This window comes from Cavia porcellus, unplaced genomic scaffold (assembly GCF_034190915.1).
Source record: "Cavia porcellus strain 051 isolate PalLab524CR breed Dunkin Hartley unplaced genomic scaffold, mCavPor4.1 scaffold_1, whole genome shotgun sequence".
NCBI lineage: Eukaryota > Metazoa > Chordata > Mammalia > Rodentia > Caviidae > Cavia > Cavia porcellus.
This window is the reverse complement of record NW_026947484.1, coordinates 109,790,035-109,816,593: the sequence shown is the minus strand read 5'-3', so window position 1 is coordinate 109,816,593 and position 26,559 is coordinate 109,790,035. Positions and strand designations below refer to the sequence as shown.

The 26,559-nt window shown below is 37.4% G+C and overlaps 1 long non-coding RNA gene across 1 annotated transcript; it reads left to right on the top strand.

The window, feature by feature from the left end:
* The first annotated feature begins 1,472 nt into the window (after positions 1 to 1,472).
* Positions 1,473 to 2,780, top strand: LOC134471981 (uncharacterized). The gene is made up of 2 exons (XR_010041793.1): positions 1,473 to 1,525; positions 2,203 to 2,780. It is a non-coding gene; the product is annotated as an uncharacterized LOC134471981 (long non-coding RNA).
* Positions 2,781 to 26,559: the final 23,779 nt, after the last annotated feature.

Below are 26,559 nucleotides of genomic sequence, written 5' to 3'. Positions count from 1 at the left end.
CAGCAGTCTTCACAGTGTCTCTGGATTGTGACTTCTTAGTTTCCAACAAACATAATATTTGCCTCTACGTGCCAAGTGTTTAGATAGATGTGCACTGAACAGCTACTACCTGAGGAAGAAATACTTTTTGATTATTTTTGTATTTAATCACTAATGATTTCATTTTTGATCTGAACTCTCAACACTCAATCACCATGAGATTAGAAGAAAAACATACTACATAAAGGATATGTGTTAGCTGAACAAAATTCTCAGTTATTATTCCTATCATCTGGCCAAAGCTTTGAGAAAGGAACACATCTCTTTCAGTAGATGCATTCCAAATTTGCTCCACATAGAAAGTCTTCACTAAATGTATGTACAGTGAAGGAAAGAAATGCTTATTGGGCAAAAGTGTAGTTGGGCGAAATTATATGAGTTTTCTTACTCCTTTATCATTCACTAGCAAGACTCGGTAAAATGATTCTCATAATGCTCTTATCTTGAATTACTCTCTCGGAGTCCTCAAAGCATAATGAACATCCCCAAAAAACATTACTAGCCTCCTCATAGTATTAAAAGGAATTCCCCAGAATAGGATCTGTGAATAAGGACCACATCTCGGTCACAATCACCATCTAAGCAAACTGCCAAGCAACAACATACATTCTTATAAAAAATGACATGGTTTAGTTATCCTCTTGATCTCACGTGCAAAGTACACCTATTGGTACCACATATCAGATAGGAACCTGCTAATATGTCTGTTATAGAGTTGTGGATTCATATTATTTAATGAAGTCTTTGAGGCTACTTAGCTCATAAATTCATAGCAAAATGTGTTGGCAAAATGTGTAAATTCAGTCTGAGACACTATTGCATTATAATTTTAAAAAACCTGCTGATTCAGTGGGCATTTGGGTTTTTAAATGAACAACGTTAATCATAGTCATGATGACCACCACATCTCAGGAGACTATTCCGATTCACTCAGTTAACTTGTCAACAGATATCTTGGACTCTACAAAAATACAGTGTCAGGAATAAGGATCTGACTCTGAAGGGCAGATGTGTGGAATGGTGTATAGCACGAAGAAAATAGTCCTTGATTCTATGCCCAGAAATTCCAGTCTGGCCATGGAAGTAGAGATTAGGCAGATGGAAAAAAAATGGAATGGAACACATACACCAGGAAGCTTTGCTATGACTCCCTGGTTTTCCCAGAGGTACCTCCTCTGGTCTTTGTCATGGCACTGGCTTCCCTAGAAACTTAAGCATCTCTTTGGGAAATCAAGAATAAGAGAAGCGTGTGACTAGGCAATACCATTAGACTAAACCCCAGGGCATGAGAGGAAGTCACAAGGATCCCTGGAGGCAGGGACAAGTTAGCAGAGTATGTCAGGAATGATCCAGGAATTCCTGGTGACACACTAGCCACTCTGCCATTGCTGGAGTCAAGCTGGGCCTATAAAAGGCAGACCTGGCTCTAATATCTCATATGTTCCAACTCCCTTGACAAGTCTGTGTTCCTGTGTGTGTGACCCAGGTGAGTGGGAACCCGTGGGTCCAGAGAGCTCTGAACAGGAGAGAGAGATAGGAAGGGAGGCTGCAGAGGTTGATGGTGTGTGCTGTCATGAGCAAGAATAAGACTCTTTCAACTGTCCTGTCTGGAAATCAGACTTTGGTTTGCCAGGACTGTGGGGTGCAGTTCTGGTAAGACTTGTTTTTTCTTGTAGAAGAGGAATGCTTCCCTGAGGTGTGAATCCTGTAAGCTCATGAAGTTTAGAAACTGATAGTTGTCTGTTGAATGACATAAAAGAAATTTTCACTATATGTAATCTTTAACCAGTTATTTTAATTCATGCCCTAATCTCAAGAGGCATGTGAATAGCTAGACCTCCATGAGATCTGCTGGTTCTTTATTTTTTGTTGTTGTGCTATTTTTTTTTTTTTTTGAGACTCTTTGTAGGCATTTCAGGGTGGCCTTGAGCTCACTTTGTAGCCAAGGCTGGTCTCTAACCCTCAGTGATTCTCCCTCCTCAACTTCTGGAGTGCTGGGATTAGAGGTGTGAGCCTCCAAACTCCTCTTATTAGTTCTTTGTATTACTCTAGGAAGACTTATACTATATATATACAAAATATCCTTAAGCGTCACATATGATTTTATAACATAAAAAAATGTGTCTTTTGGTTTGTATAGCTAAAGAGTTTCATTACTTTCAGGTTGGAAAAGTCACAACAAGATGTCCTGCCAGCAAAACCAGCAGCAGTGCCAGCCACCTCCTAAGTGTCCACCCAAGTGCACCCCAAAATGCCCACCAAAGTGCCCTCCAAAGTGCCCACCCCAGTGCCCAGCGCCATGCCCTCCTCTGGTGTCTTCTTGCTGTGGCTCCAACTCGGGCCACTGCTGTGGCTCAAGCTCTGGGGGTGGTGGCTGCTGCCTGAGCCACCACAGGCCCAGTCTCTTCCACCACCGCCATAGACACCAGGCTCCTGATTGCTGTGAGTGTGAGCCCACTGGGGGCTCTGGCTGCTGCCATGGCTCTGGGGGCTGCTGCTGAGCTGGCCCAGGAAGAGCTCTTGAAATGACCCAGCGTTCTAGAGCCTGATGCAGCCTGATGCATCTCCCTTTCCATTTCCTGGCTTTAAACCATGGGTCAGTAGGGATCCTGAAGATTCCCAGAGATATCTGCGAAGAACCTTGTACTTAGTTGTGGACTCTACATGCTCAGCCCCCATCTCTGTCTGCGGTTCTTTCTTTATTTTCTCTATTAATAAAGCTCTGATTTTTTATTCTCAAAGTATTTTCTTAGTCTCTCTTCTTTTGTTATTTTTAAGTCTTCTAAGAGTCAGACTCAGAGGCCTGCTTTTACAATGTATTGCATGATCTAAATAGGAGATGACTGAGAAGATATGCCAAGACTCTGAAGGGTTTTGGTTTGGTTTTTTTAGTTTGACTTTGTTTGGTTTGACAGGCAGTTTGGTGGTCAAAGTTGATCGCTTTTAGCAAGAGAAATTTTTTTTGTCTCTTGCTGCTAGCTAGAGTACATGTAATTGTTTTTTCTTTAATTTGTTTCAGAAGGTGATGCAGCTTGGGAAACATTTTGTTTTGAAGATGTGGGAACTTGACAGAAAGGCAATTCTCTATGCCACAGAAATTTCCTAACTTTGTAATAAAAAATTTTTGCATTGTAGAGACCTTTTTTCTCTAGAGAACTACAAAAGATTGTTGACTCCTTGCTATGGAGCAGGATTCTGGGTAGGATCAGCTTTTAGCCATGTGTTGTATACCTTACCCAAGCTTGGTCTTCTCAGTGTATGATCTGCTTCCCAGCCCCATATCCTGCCAGCTGTTCTGTGTTCTGGGCATGTGAGTGATGAAAGATGCAAATACACATCCAGAAATCCACTAAAACCTAACTTAAAAACTACAAAGAATACGAGGCTGAGAATGCTATGGGGAAATACAGATTACTCCTCTATGGTCTCATGCCTTCTTTGCTCCTTTTTCATCATATGTGAGGGTTGAGACATGCCAGGATACATGCAGGAATCTGTGGTATTAGTGGAGGACACCGCAGAAAAGCTTAGAAATAGAAAGGTTTAGAGTCACACTGAGAGGCCTCTGCATAGCAGTCAGGGATAAGGCATTCCCAATGAAGAAGGATGCTGTGCTGCAGAAGCTCAGGTCCCCTGTGTCTCATTGCTGCTGAGAAGAGAGTTCAGCTGTCCACCTGGCCCGAGATGCTCTACTGTCCTTTCAGATCATTCCAAACTTCCTGACATTTTGTGTGTCCCTTTATTACTATATCTTTCAAATCTCTGGTAGTAATTTTAAGTTTTAAGTAGATCATTATTTTCCAATCTACAAAATGATACTATATCAGATTTTCCTTCCAATTTTTAAGGCTTTTTGATAACAAGAATCTTTAAATTTACCTTTTTAATTAAAGTAACCCATCCTATTTTACTAGCTTTTTATATCTTTTGCTAAATAATTGAGAATTCCATTCTATGATTTTATTCTTTTAAGTTTCTTGAAAAGAACAAGAAGTTTCCCCAGTCATTGAGAGAAACAAAGAAAGGAAGGAAGGAATCAAGGGGGAGAGAAAAGAAAAAAGGAAGGAAGAAAGAAAAAAGAGAGATAAAAGAAAGAAAGAAAGAAAGAAAGAAAGAAAAGAGAGAAAGAAAGAAAGAAAGAAAGAGAGAGAGAGAGAGAAAGAAAGAAAGAAAGAAAGAAAGAAAGAAAGAAAGAAAGAAAGAAAGAAAGAAAGAAAGAATCAACCATCCAGTTCCCTGAGAAAGAAATCATTATAAAATGAGAACAGAAAGCAGGGAACCCAAGTTATTCTTGGGTGGAGAAAGCCAGTCTAAATGAGGCGGACTATTGAGTTTGCTTTAGGGAGCTTTGGTTGCACCTTGAGCAGCTCACTTTGCTCTTATTTCACTGGTGATTTGACTCTCTGGAACCCCTCCTTCTTCTTTCATGGTGAGTGGATCCCCTTCCCTAGCTGGTTTTAATTACATGGAATATTTTCAACATAATTTAGTCTTTCCAGCTGTGCTAAAAATTCTGTTTCATTACTATAACAAAAACCTAAAATTTTCAGTAATTTAAATAGTGGGTGGATTATTTTAAGACCATATTGTAAGGTTGAAGTCTGCAGTCTGTGGCTGGTGCAGAGGCTCTCTTCACCAGCAGGTGTCCCCTCTCCTTGTTACTCTGTCCTCAGTTGTGGTTAATTCCTGGAAGGCACTTGGTGACCTCAGTCTCCTGATGGAGCTCTGATCTGTAAGGCTGTGTTAGGCACACAGAATGCGAAAAGGTGGGAATCAGGCTTCCCTGAGTTAAGGCTCTTGACTCAGGTTCCTTAAAACCACGAAAACTCGCTGGCCCTCACTGCCTATGTGTGTACAATGAGGGTGAAGCCGTGTGGGTTGTGATGTTTGGACACTATTGTTGCTGGACAAATGTAAAAATAATTGAAGAATGAAGAAGAGCATATGTGTTGGGCTCCCACCTAGAAGTTCTGGTCCAGGTGACATTCTGGACTGGATTGATGAGTGTCTAGAATTAGTGACACAGACTGTCTTGGGTGCGCTCCATTCAGATCTGGAAGCATGTCGAGGGTGGCTCTCCCTGTAAACATTTAGGATCCTCACGCTCAGTTCCTCCTCAAGGGCTCTGACTTGTGTGCTGAGGCAGATACAGATTCCTGGTTGATGAGGCAGGTGAGGCTCCGTCCAGCAGCTGAGAAGTCTAGGGTGCAGAGTGGGAGCTACCTGAGTAGCAAGAAGGTGTCAGGGCTATTTCTGCCTGTCTCATATGCTCAAATTTCCCTGTCATGGAGGAGGTGAGCAAGGACTACCATCATTCTCCCAAGGGAGGCAGAATTTGAAGCTGACGCTGAGACTTGCTCTGAGAACAGCAGAGCAATGTGATACAATCTGACTTCTGTATTTTTATCCAAATGAATTATATAGCAGATTTTTCTATTCATAGCCCTTTATTATTGGTTTTCAAAAATACAGAGACAACAGAAAAAATTTGACTTCCATATTAAATCAAGAGATTATTCCTAATAGTTAATAGCCTTATAAAAGTTTGCTTTACAAAAATTTCACCCAAAATTTCCAGAAATGTAGAACTTATCCAAAATCAACTTCTTTTCCCATTCTAGAGGATAAATTTGGCTCCCAATTTAGTTGTTCTTTGATACCTAATAGCAAAGCTTTATACTTTCATTCAGTTAAGCCATAAAGATAATTACTAAGGTCATTTTAAGTGTTTTTTACTGAAGGCATTATGGATGTTCTTTTGCTTTTCACTTTTTATAAGAAATATAATTTACTCATATAGATTCCATCTAGATTAGCATTATATAGTAGGAACTGATCTTGTAGACTGACTCTGGATTTTTTTTTTTTTTTTGGCTTCTGGATTTCCTCCTTTATTCTTATTTGTAATCTGGACTTGTAATCGTGCTATTGTCATATAATTTCAAAGAAATTAATTTTTTTTAGGTCATGGTAGTGTCATTTCACTTCATTTTTTTCTGGATTAGCCAGACAGCCCAAATCTATGTGAAACTAATGTGTGGATCAGGCACTCCCTAGAAAAAGACATTCTTCACTGCGTGAAAGAGATTCTCTCCAAATTCTTTGGCTTTTAGCTAAGACTCTTTGTTCAGTTTTACAGTTCTTTTCAGAGCAACTGAGTTCATTGTGTCTGCTAGAATGTGAGAATATTAAGGGCAAAATTTTGTCTGCTTTCTACTGAACCCTGTAGCACTGAAAACAGTATGAACTCAACAAGCCATGTATGGAAGGAATTGGCTGATTACTGAAATGATAGAAAACAATGATTTCATTGTGACCTCAAGAGTGAAGATAACGATCAGATGAAAAATTGAGTAATGGCATTTAAAATGAGTTACAGAAGAGTCTAACAGCAAGAGTGGAATGTAAACATGGTTCTAGTATCAGGCTGGTTCTGAGCCTCACACCCAAATTTCTCACATACCCTGAAATAGTAAAGTGTTTTCACTGCTTATAGAAGCAAAACCAAATAATTTGTTTTCTAATCAAGGCCACCTATCACCTGTTTCATTGTCACTTTCCCACAGAGCAGTCTGCATACATCATAGTGGTAGCTGGTTGTTGCCAGATTTCTTCTGGTCCTCTCTCTAAATCCCTGCCTGAAATTTCGCTCCCTCCTGGTTATTCTGGTAATTTATCACTACTACACATAGTGCCACAGCTGCACAAATCAGGCTCACAGGGAGTTTTTCTTGTAATGTTTATTTTTCACTTCTTTTAGAATGTAATTTTTCATCTTTAGTCAATGAATTACTGGACAAAGTTCTTGAAAAATCCTATATTCAAAAATATAAACTCAAGGAGACTTAGTATGCTAACTTTTTATTTCTATTCTTGAGATAAGCAAAGATTGTTTCTGATTTTTACTAATTAATGCTAACATATATAGGACACAAATTTTTAATACATACTTTTAAATCTACCATATATCCTTCAAATTTTTCAGAATATGGCAGGTATATTACATTAGAAGTTACCACACTCAAAATTTGCTGCAGGTGAATCTCAGAGGATGTGGAAAATAAGTCTGCAGAGAAACATAGGTTTGGAACATGGGCATAAAGAGACCATAGGGGAATGGTGCCCTTGATTCTCCCTGAAGTCTCAAGAAAGAGGCAGATGAACTAGGGCCTCCTACACTTTTGGAGAATCATTAGAATAAATGAAGAAACTGGAAGATTCAGGAAATTTCTAAGTTGAGGATGGGGATGGGGATGGGGACTAATTCCTAGTCATGGATCATAAGCAAAAACTGAATGATGATGATCACAACTAAATACGAAGGGAAAATGGATTTATTTTCACCTCAGGAAAAATTTGAGAATAAAAAGTTCAAATCTGGCAATCAATTGGAATGCTGCATTGAGCAGAAATGTTAATTATAAAGCCTCCCAGCTTCCCTGCATCCTGGGACCCTCCAAGGTACAAGAAAGAACAGGGTTAAAGAAGGCATCAGGCTGGGGTAGACACAAAACTATTTGGTTCTTCCTTATTTGCTCTTTAGAGGTCCTCAAGGCCCAGTGCAGAAGGAGCACCCTGGGCCATGGCAGCAGCCTGAACCCCCAAGATGTCACACTCACGCATGATCCAGCAACTTCTGGGTGTGGAACTGGAACGGAAGAGCCTGTGGTGGCTCAGGTAGCAGCTACCATCCCAAGAACTGCATCATCCTCAAGAGCTACTACAGTCTCAGTAGCTGAGCAACAGCAGGAAGAGCCTGGAGATCAGCAGGGTGCGGTTAGGAGAACAAACATTTGAGAATCATTTGAGGAAACACTTATGGGCAAGACACTTTAGAGGCCACTTGGGATGGGGCTGGCACTGCTGCTGGTACTACTGGCAGGACATCTCAGTTGCAGTGAAAACGACTTTTAAGTAAAATTGAAACCATGTAGCATCTATCAAGTGCAAATAAGAATACCTTCAATTCAAAAAATTGTCCTTGTGCTAGTAAAAGTAACAACGTGCTCTTATTCAGAGAAAAGCCCACTGACACAATTGATGGTATATTAATTCTGTGCATAAATGTATGCTAAATATAAAGACCAGTTTGCCATCATTTAACCACATGCCTGGACTCAAAAAATAAATATTCAGCTTGAGAATTTGTTTTTGTCCTCTTTAGGTGCATCTGTGTATGTGAGGTCTAGATATCTCAGAGACAACCAACAGAGATTTGGAGTTCATCCTTTTTTTCTTCACCATAATAACATGATTTCTGGGTGGTTCCTCTTCTTCCTGAAACTTCCATCTGTCCTTCAATCATTGACTTTCTCGTTTACACCCTGTGTTTCCTTTATCCCACCACATTTTGCGCTTCTCTGCAGACCTTTCTTTTCCATGGAATCTAGAGTATTCTATGGGCTGCACAAATGCAATTATCAGGACCAGACTCAAGGTTAGTTCAGGCTCTGGATCTGAGTCAGAGGATGATGAACTGTCCAGGATTCCTTTAGGGATTCCCAGATCAGGCTCAGCAGTGAGTCTTATCCTTGTGAAGGTTGGGAGCACAAAGATGGTACCCCTGCTGCCATTCCTGAAAGCTATCAGAGCACCCATTGGATTTTAGTGTCAACAAGAGGCAAATCTTCAATAAGTTACAGCCTATCATTACAATTGGCCTCAGAAAGTCTGAGATTCCCAGAAAGATAATCACTGGATTGATTTCAGAAGGCCCAGGTAACTTCATGGTGGTTTCTTCTCAGGAAATGAGTGGTGACACCATCATTCTAGCCTTTGTGAGGTGAAGGCTAACAACATATGAAAAAAGACAAAATAGGATAGGGAAGATTACAAGCTTTAGAAAACAATCAACTATGCTTGATATCTCCTTGTATGTATACAATGGAGGAAACAGAATACCAGGATACCAAGAGGGTACAACCTGGGATATTGCCCCGCAGGGAGAGAGGAGAAATGTTGAAAATCCTCCTTTGTCCTCCCTACTCATCATAATAATTTTGCAGGTGCTGAAATTTATGGAAGCAATATAAAATAAGGCACCATGCTGGTAAAATAATTGCATCTTATGATGCATGAAAGATTTTATTCACAGCTAATCCATGCATGGATTAATATTTGTGTATCTCAAAAATCCACAGTGCAGTAGTTTTAGAAAATATAAGTTTTCAATCAACAGTGGCATAGGCTTCATTCTGTTGTTGTTAAAATATAGGACTTGAGAGTAGAAAAAGGCATTGGACACAATTACCCCCAGAAGCTGACCTGCAGGAGGATTTTTGTGAAAGAGATTTTAAGGTAGAAATCTCAGCACACTACATTAAAGAAGTGGGGAGAGTGTAACAGGTATGGAGAAGAAGACATGCAGGACCACTCTCAGGCAAAATCTCCATGGGTTATAATTGCAACTTCAATTGAATGGGAACTCTAGAAGGTGGGTTTAATTGCAGGTTACCTTGAGGAAAGGCAGGTGGTCAGAAATATTTCTATACCACTTGACTGTTAGCCAAAGATCCTTCTATGGGGAGACTCTTCTGGGTGTCTACCCTAGGTCAGGATGTGGGAGCAAAGCGTGTTCTAGTAGACTAGTCACAGATGCAAGTCACTATTGCAAATACCACACAGAATTGTAAAAAGCACCTGAACTTATCTGAGTAGTGTGTCACTTATCCCATATTTGGTATTAAAAATATTCCTAAAATACAAGCAGAATGCATTAAATAAAAATTGTGATCGGAAGACAAATTTCCATCGTGTTATACATTTTTTACTAAGTTGCAAAAATATTCTTATTTATTTTCAACAATCAAAAACTGTGGTTAAATTTAAGGAAGTATATTGTAATGGAGGACATTTTGAGATCTAGGATCCTACACAACAATTTTCTTTCTCCCAAAACCTAGAAGAACATCTCCCTTCATCAAGTCTTTCTTACTCATTTGCACACTAGCCGTGTATCATCCAAAAGCACATCGCAGCTTTTGCTTTGTCAACCTTCCTTTGACCTGTATCCACTTTTAATTCTCCTAGTTTCTGGTTTTGTCTTCCAGTGCTATTTAAATTTTACTGTATTACTGTCTTCTATTGGCCTGAACAATGTGAAGACAGAAATTAAGACTTATTTACCTGTTCCTGTTACCACCCTCCAGCACCAGGAAGACCACAGAGCCAGGACAAAGACATTAAGACTGGAAAACTGGTTTCCAAGGGTCTCTACCAAGACTTTTCTTTTCAAACAGTGTGCTAACCTATCTCTGTGAGACACACACACTAGCTGTGTTTACTATCAAGGAAAAGGAAAAAGGACATCAAAAACATGGATATCGCTTATATGATTAAGATAATCCATAATCACTATTAAAACCACATGACCAGAGGCATATGTAAATGTCAGAAAATAATGTGAGGGGTTTTTTTCACCAATATCATTATCACTGTCATCTTAAATATTACTAACATGAAGCATCTTCTTTGCATAGTAACGACATAGTTAAATACTCTTTTGAGGTCCATTACCAAGTTCAGCAGTTTATTCACTAACAAGTTATTTGTGTTCTAAGTTCATCACAGAAATTACGTGAATAAGGCAATATTGGTCTCTGTCCTCAGGGAAGAAACAAACTTGAGTTTACAACAGTTTACAACTGATACAAGGAATTGCCACAAAGTGTGAACTGTGGGACGACTGAAGATACTCTGTGTAGGACTACATGGAGTTGGCTAGTCAGATACAGCTTCTGCTGAGAGAAACTGAGCTCCTTCCCTCTTATCAAAAACCCACCAAAGACCCAAGGCAGGGCTAGGTTGCCAACTGGAAGTAAAATGGGAATTGGTTACATCAGAACATGGATGACACTGAGGACTTTCAAGGATGGAGAAAAACCACATTTCTCATACTGCTGGTATGAATATGAGTCAGTGAAGACTCTTTAAAGAACTGGTTGGTAATATCTACTGATGCTGAGCATTTGCATAGCCTGTGGTCTCCTCCCAGGTAACTCTCCACAGAAATCCCCAAACAGGTGCACAAAGGTATAGAAAATTATGGTCACAGCAGTACAAGCTCTAATAGTCCATGGCCTAGAGCTCAACAAGTGCTTACTCATTGAAGAATAAAGTGTGGAGTATTTACATTTCTTGCTTACGTTTCTCTCTTGCTGAGACAAAATACCAGCCATCCTATGTTAAGGAAGGAAAGGTGTATTTAGCACAAAGTTTGTGGAGGTTTCAGTTCATAATTAACTAGTTCCAAGGTAACGTAGGCCATGGAAGAGGGCAACTGTTCAAGGCAGTGGAAAACAGCAAAAGCAACGAGAGAAGAGGAGAGGAGCACAGAGAGAAGTCTCTTTCTGCCCCTTATACTCCTACTGGGGTGTCAGCCTCAAATTCTGTAAAGTGAGCCCCTTTCATGCTCTCATTCATGATAATTCTATTCCATGGTGATTAGGATAGATGATGAATAGTATAATCATGACTAATTTGAATTCTCCATCTTACACAGGCATTGAGTCACTAAGTCTTCAATTTCCTTCTTACAAAGTCTCGCCTAATCCTTTCCTATTCTTAGTCCCACGTCCAGCAGTAGAACTACTTCCTTCTGTCTTTTGTCAAATAGCTTTTAAAAAGAGGGTGTAACTAGATGTTTCTTGTGAAGAAAAGGCACACTGCAACCTGGAGCCTCAAAGTCTCTCACACAATGACCAGTTCCGTGGGAATCTCAGGCTTCCAAATGGGGACCATCCAAAGGAAATGGTGTGCTTCCTGGAGTTTCATCTCATTCATAGGCCACTGAAGGAGGTCACATAGGGGTTCCCCATTAGGCCTCCCTGAGTAGGATGAGCAAAGCAAAATACAACGATTGGCTCTCACCTATACTGCTTCTGTAAAAGGATCCACCTTGTCCTCTAAGGGCTATGGTGTACCTAAAAGGCCAGCCTTGAGCTCTTCTAAGAAAGGTTGCTTTATCACAAGCATGCCATGTCCACCTCTGCCTCCACAGGAAAAACTTCAGTGCTAAAAAAAAAGAAGCTTCTTTGTTTCAAGATTCACAAGTCTTAGAGATAAGGTGAAAATGAAGAAACAAAGAAAAAGGCAAGAAGACAGAGTATAAAGAGAAGTTCACACAGAGAAGAAGTCATCCCTGGACGTCCACAATGATGAAGACCAGGACAGAGTGACTCAGCCTGACTACTGTTCAGTCTTCAGGAGCTGAGTTTCTACAACTTGCTGAGAGCCTGACCCAAGCCATGGCATTCACCTTTGCTAACCTTGTAGACTCAAGCCAGAATAATTTTCAATTATTATAGCAAAAAAAAAAAATCCCACATTGCCATTTATCTCCTTCAAAATATTTCCATTCACTTTCAAACCCTCCCACTTTCTGAAGCAGTTGTGAAAATAAGTTTTCAAAAGTGTATTTTCAGGTATGTGTATTTACATCATAGCTGCCTCAATGTCATGAGACAATGTTTAGCTTTTAGGGTCATTCTGACATTGAGGAAGAGCCAGAAGTCAGATGATGCTATATCCAGTCAACAATATGGTTGAGGACAAATCTTAATTTTTTATATAAATTTTCCACCCAAATCCCATTTAATTCAATTTTACTCTTCCTTTCAAGTCAAGGCATTCCCATATCATATGCCTTTCCCATAATTTTACCCAAGCGAATTAAATTCACAAAGAATTAATTTAATGTCCCATACCATGGGGGGTTTCAAAATCTAAGAAGAATGCAAATGAAAGCATTTTTAATTTGGAAGCCAAGGTAGCATTTCCTGGCTCCACCATCCCAACTTTCCTATAAATGATTTTCATATATTTCATGGAATTCAAAAACTTTAGTTATGGGAATACTCGAACTGGGCAGGTGATGTAACTTGTCAAGTTTGACATGGCTCTACAGGTATAGTCCTTGGCTTACTGATTAGACTGTCACGTCTCTTGGGGGAAATGGCCTCCTCTGAAGTAAGCCTATTACACATTGTCTATTCCTAATTAAAACTAAAATTAAAATATAATTTAAACCCTGCATATAAGAAGATAATGTACTCTTCACAAAGTTCAGTCAGCCAAACCTGATTCATTCTTCAGCATGCTTCTGTGGGACCCCAGAGTGTCTGATCTTGAAGGAGAATTCCTTGGGTATTGTCATCCAGAGTTGCCATCATTCTCTGGGAGAGGAGTCGGTCAATGGGTCAGTCCTCTTGAAAGGGAAAAGTTAAACATTTTAAGTAGAAGCCTGCCAGAATGCCCACCAAGACCAAGCAGACAGGTGCAGACAAACCTGCCAACAGAACACTGGCTTCTTTGTGTAAGTTTGATTGCCTTGGCCTTTCATTAGATTCCAATGTGGAATTCTCACACATATATCCATAATTCTAGAGAATTCATGAAAGTAAGTAAGATATTGCAGTTATTCAAATTACGGTGATAGACAGAAGGAAAATACTGATACTCTCTTACAATATATTTGTGCCAAACAACAAGTATGTTCCCTGCAGACTTTTATATACTCTGATCAAAATAATGTTTAGGTTAAAATTAAAATATAATTTAAACCTTGGGTTAATAGAAACATAAAACCATCATTATTATTGTTTTTGGAAACATGGAATTATGAAGATTATTTTTAAATTTATCATGGTGATTTTTCTTTGGGCTCTACAACAAATAATATTACATTATCAGAAGTAGATTCCATGCCTCACCACCCAAACCTGTAATATAAACAGATTGTCAGCTGCCCCACTTGCTTGCCCCCTGATCTGGGATGGTTGCGGATCATTGGCTGCATCTCATCCTGGCCCCAGACTTAGGAAGGCCAAGGATTATCAGCTGCCACTCCACCTCACCTGGTAAAGCTAGGGCAGCTGTTGATCATCAGACACCCTTCCTCCTCTCTGCCCCCAGGAATTAGGGCAGCTACTAATCATCCTCTGACCATCCTGCTCACCTCACTGGACCTGGGATGGCTGTGAATAGTCAGCTGATCCTCCTTCTTGTCCCTCAGGCCTGGAACAGCACAGGTTGTAGGTCACCCATCTCCCCCCCACGAATGGACTGCAGTATCCTGCTGACAATCAGCTACCCCTTCCACCACCTGCAGAACTTTGCTGAGCTGGCAAGACCATCAGCAACCATTCATCCACACAGAGGACCTCAGAGGACTTGTGACACTGTAGTGAGTTTCCTATCAAAGAGAGGATCTCAGTGGGTAAACAAGAATAGTAGCAAACTCAACTCTAGGACCTTGGTAATCCTGGAAAAAGTGTGGGTGAGTCTTCCATTTAGAGAATACCAGATAGGTTGTGGAGAGTGATGTTAAAGCCTACCCCATCCAGAGGTAATCAAAAAGGCTATGAGACACCCACTGACACAGTAGGGTTTAGGCTGAGGTGCACACTACAGGCAAATAGATCTGGCAGCCTGGAACAGCCTGAAGCTATAATCACATTGGGAACTAATACTTGGCTTACATCAATATTCCTAGGCTAATCAGCCTAGGAAGAATATAAGACTGATCCAACAGGCCCTGCAGGAGGAATTCAGGAGACTGGCCCCTCCCCTTCATAGTGGGACCCAGCAATTGAGCAAACATCAACTACACAGTAGGAGGCTAAGACACACAAAATGCAGGTTGTGTACAATGCACATTGTGTGCATAGTTGGGTTGAAAAGATTGAAAAGAGGTGAAAATGACAAAACAAAAAAGGAAAATGCAGTATCAAACATTCAGTCCAAAAAGAACAAGTACAGGAGATTTTGAAATAGAGAATATTACGAGTCATACACCTGAAAATTCTAAAAAGACAGCTAGTGAAATAAAGAAATAAAACCATGAGGCTATAAAGGAAGTCAGATTAGAAATAATCTCTTACAAAAAGAAAGAAATGGTAATGTTAATAAAAGAGTTGCTCAGCATAGCTAGCGAAGACATAGATTAAAAAAAAGTACAAGAGCATGGGAAACTGATGGAAACCTTGAATGAACAATACAGAAAAGTGTAAAATGCATGAAGCAAATTCATAGAGATATCCATGAAATAAAAAACTCTACTGAAACCTGGCAAAACCATTTGAATGAAGCTGAGGATAGAATTTGGGCCTTGAAGACATGATTACAGCTAGTGGTAGTAAAGGGAAAGAACTATTAAAAATAACAAGACAGCATGAAACGAAAATTCAAGAGTTTCAAGATGATGCAAAGGGAAACAATATAAGACAAATAGACATCAATGAAGAAGCATGGATCAATGCAAATGACACAGGAAACTATTTGTGAAGTAATAGCGTCAAATTTCTCAAACATGGGAAGAGAATCAGATATACAGAGAAGTGAGGCATATAGAACACCAAACAGTAATAACCAAAATAAATCTACACCCAGACATATAACAATTAAGATCCCAGACATAGAGCATAAAAAAGAATACTAAAATCTGTCACCTATCAAGAAAAGCCCATGGCAGATATCTCATGACAAACCTTCAAATTAAGATGGACATGGAGTGAATTCAAACCCTGAAAGAAAACAGCATTCAACCCAGATTGATGTACCCTGAAACACTTTCTTTGAAATTTAATGGAAAAATAAGATACTTCTATGACAAAAAAATAACTGAAGAAATTCATGTTCACCAAACCAAACCTAGAAAGAGTACTGACAGACATATACTGGAGAAAGATAATAATGACTACAATTCCCACAACAACAATGGAAAGAAAATACCTGATAAGGCAAACAATTAAACAAGGGAGAAAAGCAAAAAACTAACAATGGGAAAATAACATAACGAAGTTGAGTCAGTACATATCAGTTATATTTATCAATGTAAATGGCCTCAGTTCACCTGTTAAAAGAAATAGGTTAACAGAATGACTCAAGGAATAGAATATAACAATATGGAATATATAAGAAACACATCAAAAGGCAACTCATAAACTAAAAATCAAAGGATGGAAAACAATATTCCATGCAACAGGAATCCAGAAAAAAGCAGGGATAGCTATTCCATTTGCAGACAATGTGAACTTCAAACCAAAAATGATCAAAAGTGATAAAGAAGAGCACTACATAGTTGTCAGGAGAGTAATTCAAGAGGAAGACCTAACAATTATAAACATATATAAACATAAACACCAAATATAGGAGCACCCCAATATATAAGACAAAGACAAATACATGTGAAAAACCAAATAAAAACACAACACAATTTTAATAGGGACTTTAATACCCCATTGCCACAAAGAGATAGGTCAACTAAAAAAAGTCAGCAAAAAATTAACAGAACTGTATCAAACCTGTAAATAAAAGGACTTAGTAAATGTTTAAAAAGTGTTCACCCAATCATATCAGAATACACATTCTTCTCACCTGCACATGGGACATTCTCCAAAATAGACAATGTATTAGCCCATTGAATATTATTAGGTAAATGTAAAGGGATTGAAATTATCCCATGCACATTATCTGACCACAGTGCGCATAAATTGAAAATTAATGGTAAAACCTGCATAAAAAACATGGAAATTAAGTAACAACCTCTTGAACAATCAATGGATTGCAGGTGAAATTAAAGAAATTAAGCAATATCTACAATTCAGTGAAAATGAAGATACAAAACACCAAAACATGTGGGATGTATTGAAAGAGGTCCCAAGAGGGAAATATATAGCAATAAAATCTCACATCAAGAAAACAGAGCAAAAATAATAAACAACTTAATGCTATACTTCAAGCTTCTAGAAAAGAAGAGCAAGTAAAACACAAACCTCATAAAAGACAGCAAATAATAAAGATCAGAGCAGCAATCAATGCAATTGACACTAAGAAACAGTAGAATTAGTGAATCCAAGAGAGAATCTTTGAGAGAATAAACAAAATTGACAAACTTCTAGCAAATCTTATCAAGAAAAAAAAAGACAAAACTCAAATTCATTCAATAAGGACTAAAAAGAGGCATTACTGCAGATCCCATGGAAATTCAGAAAATCATGAATAATTATTTTGAAAATCTTTATTCACATAGACTAGAAAACACAAAGGAAATGGACAGATTTCTAGAAACTTATTAATTACCAAAGATGGATCAAGAAGACACAATAATTTTGAATAATCCAATTCAGATACTGAAATTGAAAATGTGATTAAAAACTTGTCAACAAAGAAAAGTGCAGGTCCTGATGGATTCACAACTGAATTCTTCAAGAAATTTAGAGAAGATTTAATGCCAAAACTTATCAAACTCTTCAATGAAACTGAAAGGGAGACAATCCTCCCTAACTCATTCCTGGAGGCAAATATTACTCTACTACCAAAACCAAACAAAAACACACCCAAATAAGGGAACTATAGTCCAATCTCCCTAATGAACATTAAGGCAGAAATTCTCTTTTTTTTTTTTTTTTTTGGCTTTTTCGTTTTTACCGGTACCAGGGATCGAACTCATGACTGCCTGCTTGCAAGGCAGGCGCATATGCCACTGAGCTAAATCTTTAGCCCCGAGGCAGAAATTCTCAATAAAATACTGGCAAACAGAATGCAGCAAACCATCGAGAAGATTATACATCATGAACAAGTGGGCTTTATCCCAGAAATGCAGGGATAGTTTAATCTCAGAAAATCAATAAGTGTAATACACAACATCAACAGAGCCAAAGACAAAAATCACATGATCATCTCAGTAGGTGCAGAAAAAGCTTTTGATAAAGACCAACACTTGTTCATGATAAAAATCCTACAGAAACTCAGAGTAGGTTGGTCTCTACCTCAATATGATAAAGGCCATCTATGACAAACCAACAGCCAACAATATACTAAATAGAAAACACTGAAAGCTTTCATTCCAAAATCAGGAACAAGACATAGATGTCCACTATCATCACTCCTATTTGATATAGTTCTGGAAACATTAGCCAGAGCAATCAGACAAAAGAGTAAAATAAAAGGAATAAGTGTACCAAAGGAGGAAGTTAACATCACTATTTGCAGATGACATGATACTCTACATAGATCCTTAAACTTGATCAAAAGACTAATACAGTTAATAAGCAAGTTCAGCAATGTAGCTGGATACAAAGTCAACACTCAAAAATCAGTAACATTCCTGTACACAAACAACAAATTCACAGAGAGAAATTATGCAAATGACACCTTTCACAATAGCATCCAAAACAATGAAATACTTAGGAATCAACCTAACCAAGAATATAAAAGCACTATACACTGAAAATTATACTACTCTTAAAAACGAGACTGAAGAGGATGTTTGAAAATGGAAAGATATCCCTTGCTCTTGGTTAGGAAGAAATAACATGAAAATGGCCATACTATCTAAATTTTTATGCATATTTAATGTAATCTTAATCAAAATCTCCTTACAGATTTGGAGAAAACATTACCAAAATTCATTTAAAAGCAGAAGAAATCTAGAATAACAAACGTATTCTTGGGCAACAAAAGCAAGGCAAGAGACATCACAATCCTTAACTTGAAATTACAGTGCAAAGGTAAAATGATAAAAACAGCACAGTACTGGCAAAGAAATAGACCTGAGGATCAATGGACCAGATTAGAAGATGCAGACAGAGCTACAGAGACACTTGGCCACCTGATAGTTGACAAAGGGGCTAAACATGTTCACTAGAAGAAACATAGCCTCTTTATTTAACAAATGACTCTGAAAAAAATTGGCTTTCCACATGCAGAAGACTGAAACTGGACATGCACTAAATTAAAGTCAAAATGGATCAAAGATCTAAATATTAAAGTAGAAACATTAAATCTACTGGAAGACAAGTTGAGTAGATATTTTGAAGACAAACGGGTAGGCCAAGAGTTCATGAACAAACCAAAAACCACACAGAAAATACTCCAAAGAATCAACAAGTGGGATCAGATTACTAAAAAGCTTTTATAATTCAAAAGAAATCACCTAGAGTGAAACGAAAACCCACAGAATGGGAAAGAATTTTAGCCAGCTGTCCCTCCAACAAAGTACTTATATCCAGAACATATAAATAATTGAAAAATGTCAAGCCCCCCAAATTCAAAGACTCAACCCAAAAATGAGCATGAGACAAATGCACATTTCTCAGATGAAGATACACAGATAATAAATAAATACCAATAGCCAACAGCCAAGCAATGTTCACCATCACTTGTCATTCAAGAAATGCTAATTAATACAACATTGAGATTCAATCTCATTCCAGAAAGAATGGCTGCCATCAAAAAAATCAACCAATACCAAATGTTGGTGGGGCTACTGGGAAAAAGGAACACTTCTCCACTGGTGGAGAGAGTGTAGACTACTGCTGCCACAGTGGAAATCAGTATGGAGATTTCTTTAAAACCTAGGATTGGAAGTCCCATTCAATCCAGCTATTTCCCATCGGAGTATTTTTCCAGAAAACTTGAAATTGTCCTGTCACAGTGATTTATATGCACCCATATTTATAGTAGCACAATTTATAATAGCCAAATCTTGGAAACAACCAAAATTCCCATCAACTACAGAATGGATGAAAAAGATATGGTATTTTTATACAATGGAATATTACTCAGCTTTAAGAATGATGATCTTGTGCGCTGGGGATTTAGCTCAGCAGCATAAGTGCTTGACAAGCACAAGGTCATGAGTTTAAACCCTGGTACTAAAAAAAAATTAAAAAGGATAATATTGAGAGTTACAGGTAAATCAAGGAAGTTTGGGACTATACCCATAAGAGAAATAAATCAGATTCACATTTGTAAATATTTTATTGTCTCCCTAGTATAAAAAATAAAAAATGATAATACAAAAGTGAAAGAATAATAAGATCCAAAATGCTCAAAAGATATTATAATAATGAAAGGGAAACAAAGATCTCAAAAGAAAAGAATAATTTTTGGGAATACACCTATAACTGTATGTATGTTTAAATGTACAAGATAGATGACCATACTAATTCTATGTTACTACATCAGAAAAAGAATAGTTTGTACTGTCATTGTTTGATTTTCTGTTCATTTTTTATGTTTAGATTTTGTAACTTGAAAAACTACTTCTAAGATAACAATGTGTAATATATTAACTAGTGTTGATTACTTACTGCTACTTTTTTGAAATTCTGTATTGATTCTACCCTTTTTTCTGTTTTTCTTTTTAAAAATAAAAAAGAAGTAGACTCCATGATTATTATGATGCTATAATAAAAGCTAAATGAAAAGGGATATTTGGTCTACATAAATTATCCATTTACAAATCTCAAGTATATCATGTTGTACAATAAGTGAATGAATGGACCTCCATTGAGTCCCAGAAGCTGAGGGTGTGTGAGGTGAGTTCTAGCACACTTGTGCTCACTCAGAGAACACTTTTGACCATGGCTCCCAGTGGTTAGGGCCCTGTCCAGCTTTCTGAACAACCATATGAGGCACAGGAGATCCCACAAGCCTGACTGGGCCATGCCTAGCTACTTCCATTGAGCCCCAAAAGCTGAGGGCACATCTGGTGATTTCTAGCATGCTTCTGCTTGGGGATAGCTTTGGACCATTGCTCTCAGCAGTTAGGACCGTACCCAGTGTCCTAGACCACCAGAGGTTGCACTGGAGGTCTCTGTGGGTCATGCCCAGCAATCTTCAATCAGACCTGGGGAGCTAAGGGTGCATGAGGTAATTTCCAGCATGCCTGTAGAAAGTTTTAGAACATAGCTCAAAACCTGGAAATATGGGGAAATGACAAAACAGAAGACCAAAATGCAATCTCAAACCTCCAGCCCATCCGAAGCAAGCCTAGGATCCATGAACATAAAAGAAAATATGAGCTATAAACCTGAAATGCTTGACATGATAACAGCAGAAATAAAGAAACAACTCTGGGATATTTAAAAGAACACAAATCAGAAATAATCTCCCAGGTAAAAGAAGAAATGATACATGTAAGGAAAGAAATGCTGAACCTGTCTAAAGAAGACATAGTTAAAAATTATAGGAACAACACAAAAAGACGGAACCTCTTAGTGATGAATATAAGAAGCAGAATGCATGAAGCAGATTCAAAAAGATATACAGGAAATCAAAAATATTTTGAAATTTGGCAAAACTGTCTCAATGAAAGTAAAGAAAGCATTTCATCCTCAAAGACAAGATTGCAGTTAGTGAATAGGAAAGGAAAGATCTTTTAAAAATACAAGAAATCAGGAAATAACAATTCAACAGCTGCAAGATGATGCAAACAAAAACAACATAAGATTGATAGGGATAAAAGAAAAAGAGACAACTCAAATGATATCAAGAGTCTATTTACAGAACCAATAGCTGAAAATTTCCCAAACATGAGAATGAAAACTGACATATGGATAAGTGAAGCATATAGAAGTTCAAAAACCATAACCAAAATAAAACTACACACAGTCATATAATACCATCCCAGATATCCAACATAAGAATAGAATATTAAAGGCTGTTGAAGAGAAAAGACAGATCACCAATAAAGTAAAGCCTATCAGAATCACAGTAGACTTCTCAACACAAGCAATGAAGTCAAGAAGAGTATGAAGTGAAGCATTTCAGAACCTAAAGGAAAATTACTTCCAACCCAGACTGAGGTACCCTGAAAAACTGTCCTTCCAAATGGATGGAGAAACAATATGCTTCCATGAAAAAGAACAACTGAAGAATTTCATGATCACCAAACCAATCCTGCAAAGAATACTGAAAGAAATTCTAGATAGACCTAGGAAAAAAGCCACTAAGCAAGGCAGACAGAGTGGAAAGGTAAAGAAGCAACAGTAGAAAGATAATATGTCAAATCAACATATATCAGTTATATCCATCAATGTAAATGGCCTCAATTCACCAATTAAAAGAAACACACTGGCAGAATGGATCAAGAAACAACACCCAACCATATGCTGTGTACAAGAAACCCATCTAACTCAAAAGTAAACTCATAGACAGAAAGTCAAAGGATGGAAAAAAATACTCCATGCAACAGCAACCCAAAAAAAAAAAAGCAGGGGCAGCTAATCTGTTGCAATGTGAATTTCAAACTAAGAATGATCTGAAGAGATAAAGAAGGTCAATATGTACTATTTAGGAGAAAACTTCAAGAGGAAGAGATAAAAATCTTGAATATATATGTACCAAATTTGGAATCAGCCAGCTATATGAAACAAGTATTGATAGAAATGAAAGTCAAATAAGCAATAACACAATTATAACAGGAGAACTTAACACACCATTGACACCAAGGAACAGATCAACCAGACAGAAAATCAGTAAAGAAATAACAGAACTGAATTACATCTGTGAACAAATGGACTTGATAGATATATACACAGTGTTCCACCCAACAACATCAGAATATACATTCTTATCAGCAGTACATGGTACTTCTCAAAAATAGACCATGTAATAGCCCACAAAACATACTTAAGTAAATGCAAAAGAATTGAAATTATCCCATGCATGTAATCAGATCATAATGTCATGAAAGTAGAAATTAATGATAAAAGAAACTACAAAACCCCACAAAAAAATGGAAATTGAATAATACACTCCTGAGCAATCAGTGTGTCATAGAGGAAATTAAAGAAGAAATTAAACAATATCTGAAAGCAAATGAAAATACAAATAAAACTTACCAGAATCTGAGGGATGCAATGAAATCAATCCTCAGAGATAAATTTGTTGCAGTGAATTCCTACTTCAGGAAAACAAAACAAACACAATTAAACAATCTGATGCTTAACCTCAAACATCTAGAAAAATAAGAGCAAGCCAAGCCCAAAGCCAAAAAAATGAGAGGAAATTATAAAGATCAGAGGAAAAATCAATGCACGAGAGACTAAGAAAACAATCCAAAGAATCAATGAATCAAAGAGTTGGTTCTTTGAAAGAATAAATAAAGTTGATAAGCTCCTAGCCAACCCTATTTTAAAAAAGGAAAGAATGAATCAAATTCATGAAATAAGCAATGAGAAAGGAGAAATCACTAAAGACTCTATGGAAATACAAAAGATGATCAACACCTATTTCAAAAACTTCTACTTTTATAGGTTCAATAACACAGAAGAAATGGACAGATTCCTAGAACATATGAAATACCAATGCTGAGTCAAGAACATGTAAAACTGCTGAATAACCCAATTTCGATTAATGAAACTCAAAATGTAACTAAATCCTTGCCAACAAAGAAGAGACCAGGCTCTGACAGATTCACTGTGTAATTCTACAAGAAATTCAAATAAGACTTAATGCCAACATTCCTCAAACTCTGCAATGAAATTGAAATGGAAGCAATTCTCCCTCATTCCTGGAAGTAAATATTACTCTAGTACCAAAATCTGAGAAAGATGTAACTAAAAAAAAAAGAACTATAGGCCAGTCTCCCTAATGAACATAGATGCAAAAATTCTCAAGAAGATTTTGGCAAACAGAATGCAGCAAATCATCAAGAAGATTATATGCCACGACCAAGTGGGATTCATCCCAGGAATGCAGGGATGGTTCAGCAGATGTAAATCAATAAATATAATGCACCATATCAATAGAGCCAAAAAAAGAATCACCTGATCATTTCTATAGATGCAGAAAAAGCTTTTGATAAGGTCCAGCACTTATTCATGATAAGAACCTTACAGAGAATTGGAATATATGGTCTTTACCTCAACTTGATAAAGGCCATCCATGAAAAATCAATAGCCAACATCATATTAAATAGCCAAAAACTGAAAGCCTTTACCCTAAAATCAGGAACAAGATAAGGATGTCCATTATCACCACTTCTACTCAACCGAGTGCTGGAAATATTAGCCAGAGCAATTAAACAAGAGAGAAATAAAAGGAGTAAGGATATCAAAAGAAGTTAAATTATCATTAATTGCAGATGACATGATACTTTACATAGAAAACCTCCAAAACTCCATTAAAAGACTCCTAGATAAAATAATTAAATTTAGTAAGCTGGATACAAAGTCAACACTAAAAAATCAACAGCATTCCTATATGTTAACAACAAAATCACTGAGAGAGCAATTAGTGAAGCCACAGCCTTCACAATAGCATCCAAAAATATGAAATACTTAGGAATCAATGTAATAAAAGAAGTAAGAGATCTATTCAGGGAAAATTATAACACCCTGAAAAAGACATCAAAGAAGACCTCAGAAAATGGAAAGACATCCCTGTTCATGGATAGGAAAATAAATATTGTGAAAATGGCCATTGTCCCAAAATTGTTATACAGATTTAATGCAATTCCAATGAAAATATCATGAACATACCTCATAGATCTAGAGAAATCACTCCTGAAATTCATCTGGAACCAGAAGAGACCTAGAATAGCAAAAGCAATTCTAAGCAGCAAAAGCAAGGCAGGAGGCATCACAATCCCTGACTTGAAGTTACACTACTAAGCTACTGTAATAAAATCAACATGGTACTGCAATAAAAACAGATCTGAAGGGCCAGGGAGTTAGCTCAGTGGCACAAGCATCTGCCTGGCAAGTGTGAGGTCGTGAGTTGGATCCCTGGTACTGCAAAAAAAAAAAAAAATCTGAAAATCAATGGAAGATTAGAAGGTACAACTACGACTACAAACACACTCTCCCACCTTACTTTTGATAAAACACCAAACACGTCCATTGGTGAAAGATACTATCTTTAATAAATGGTGCTGAAAAAAATGGTTCTCCATATGGTGAAAACTAAAATTAGACCCATGCCTATCACCATGTACTAAACTAATGTCTAAATGGATCAAAGATCTAAATATTAAAACAGAAACACTAAACCTGTTGGAAGACATAGCATGTAAAAATTTTGAAGTTATAGGGGTAGGTAGAGAATTTATGAACAAGAATCAAAGCGCACAGGAAATGCTTCCCAGAATCCATAACTCAGATCATGCCTTGTTAAAGAGTTTCTGCATGTCAAAGGAAATTTCCAGCATAGTGAAAAGGAAACCCACAAATTGGGAAAAAATCTTAATGAACTGGCCCTCAGACAAAGGACTTCTTTATAAAACATATAAAGAATTTTAAAAAACCAGACCCCAGAATTTCAAAGACCCAATTCAAAAATAGGAATCTGAGAAAATACACAATTCTCAAATGAAGAAATAAAAATGGCATATAAATACAAGAAAAAATATTCAGCATCATTAGTCATTAGAAAATTGCAAATTAAAACCACACTGAGATTCCATCTTACTCCAGAAAGAATGGCCAGATAAAAACTATCAACAACAAATGCTGGAGAGGCTGTGGGGAGAAAGAAACTCTTTTGCACTGTTAGTGGGAATGTAAATTGGTGCAAACACTGGAAGTCAGTCTGGAGATTACTCAGAAAGCTGGGATTTGAAGTCCCATTTCACCCAGCTATTCCACTTCTGGATATATTCCCAGAAGAACTACAATCATATCACGGTAATGTATGTCCACCATGTTTATAGCAGCACAATTTGTAATAGCCAGATCTTGAAAACAACTCTAGTGTCCATCAACTGAGGAATGGATAAAACAGATGTGGTTTTTTTTTTTTTATACAATGGAGTACTGCTCAGCTATAAAGAATTTTCACATTGAAACATTTATAAAAAATGGATGCAACTTGAGACCATACTCATAAGTGAAATAAATCAAACTCACATGTATGCAAATACCATATAGTCTCCTAAGTGTAAGAAATGGTAAGAGTACATAAGATTTTATGGTAATCATGGTTCCCTATTATATTGACTTGAACTATTATAATGTTTTCATTCATCCTTTGGAATGGTTTTATTTTGTTTTGTCTGATTTTATTATGTGTGATAGTATGAACAGTTACTTTGAAGAAAACAAGACATTATGGCAGCCATTGCTGAACTAACATCTTGCTTTGAAGTCCTACCATGCTTTTGTTCTTCTGCTTCCACTGGTTCTACCATTTTGTGTCTGATTAGATTTTAATATGTGTGATAGTATAAACAAAAATTTTAAGGAAACTGAGATATTATAGTAGCCATTGTAAATTATCAGTTATTTGTCTTTGAATGTCCTGTAATACTTTCATTCTCTTGAATGGTTTTATACTACTTTATTATGCTTGATATTATTGTGTGTGAAGGTATGCTCAACTATTTCAAACAAAAGAGACATTATGACAGCTGGCTACTGCTGATATCCAGTTGTCTTGTTGTGAAATGCTATGTTGCTTACATTGCTTTGTTCTGATTTGCTTTGTTCGGTTCTCTTTTGTCTTATTCTCCTTAAAATAAAAAAGTGAATGAGTGCAATTCCATCAATCTCACCATTACTGACAAGTTCAGGAAAATCTTTATCAATTATTAATATAATATCTGGTATTAAATTCACCTTCACGCATGCAATAGCCACAAACTGATTCCCTGCTCTTTTACACCCACCCGTTGTGAGTCTCACTGAGAAGGCTACATTCTTACATCACCACTCCATGACCAAGACCTACGTTGGCCCTCTTTCTTGCCCACCCAGAACCCAGAGTTACCTTCCAGATGGCAATGTTGGTCTCTGA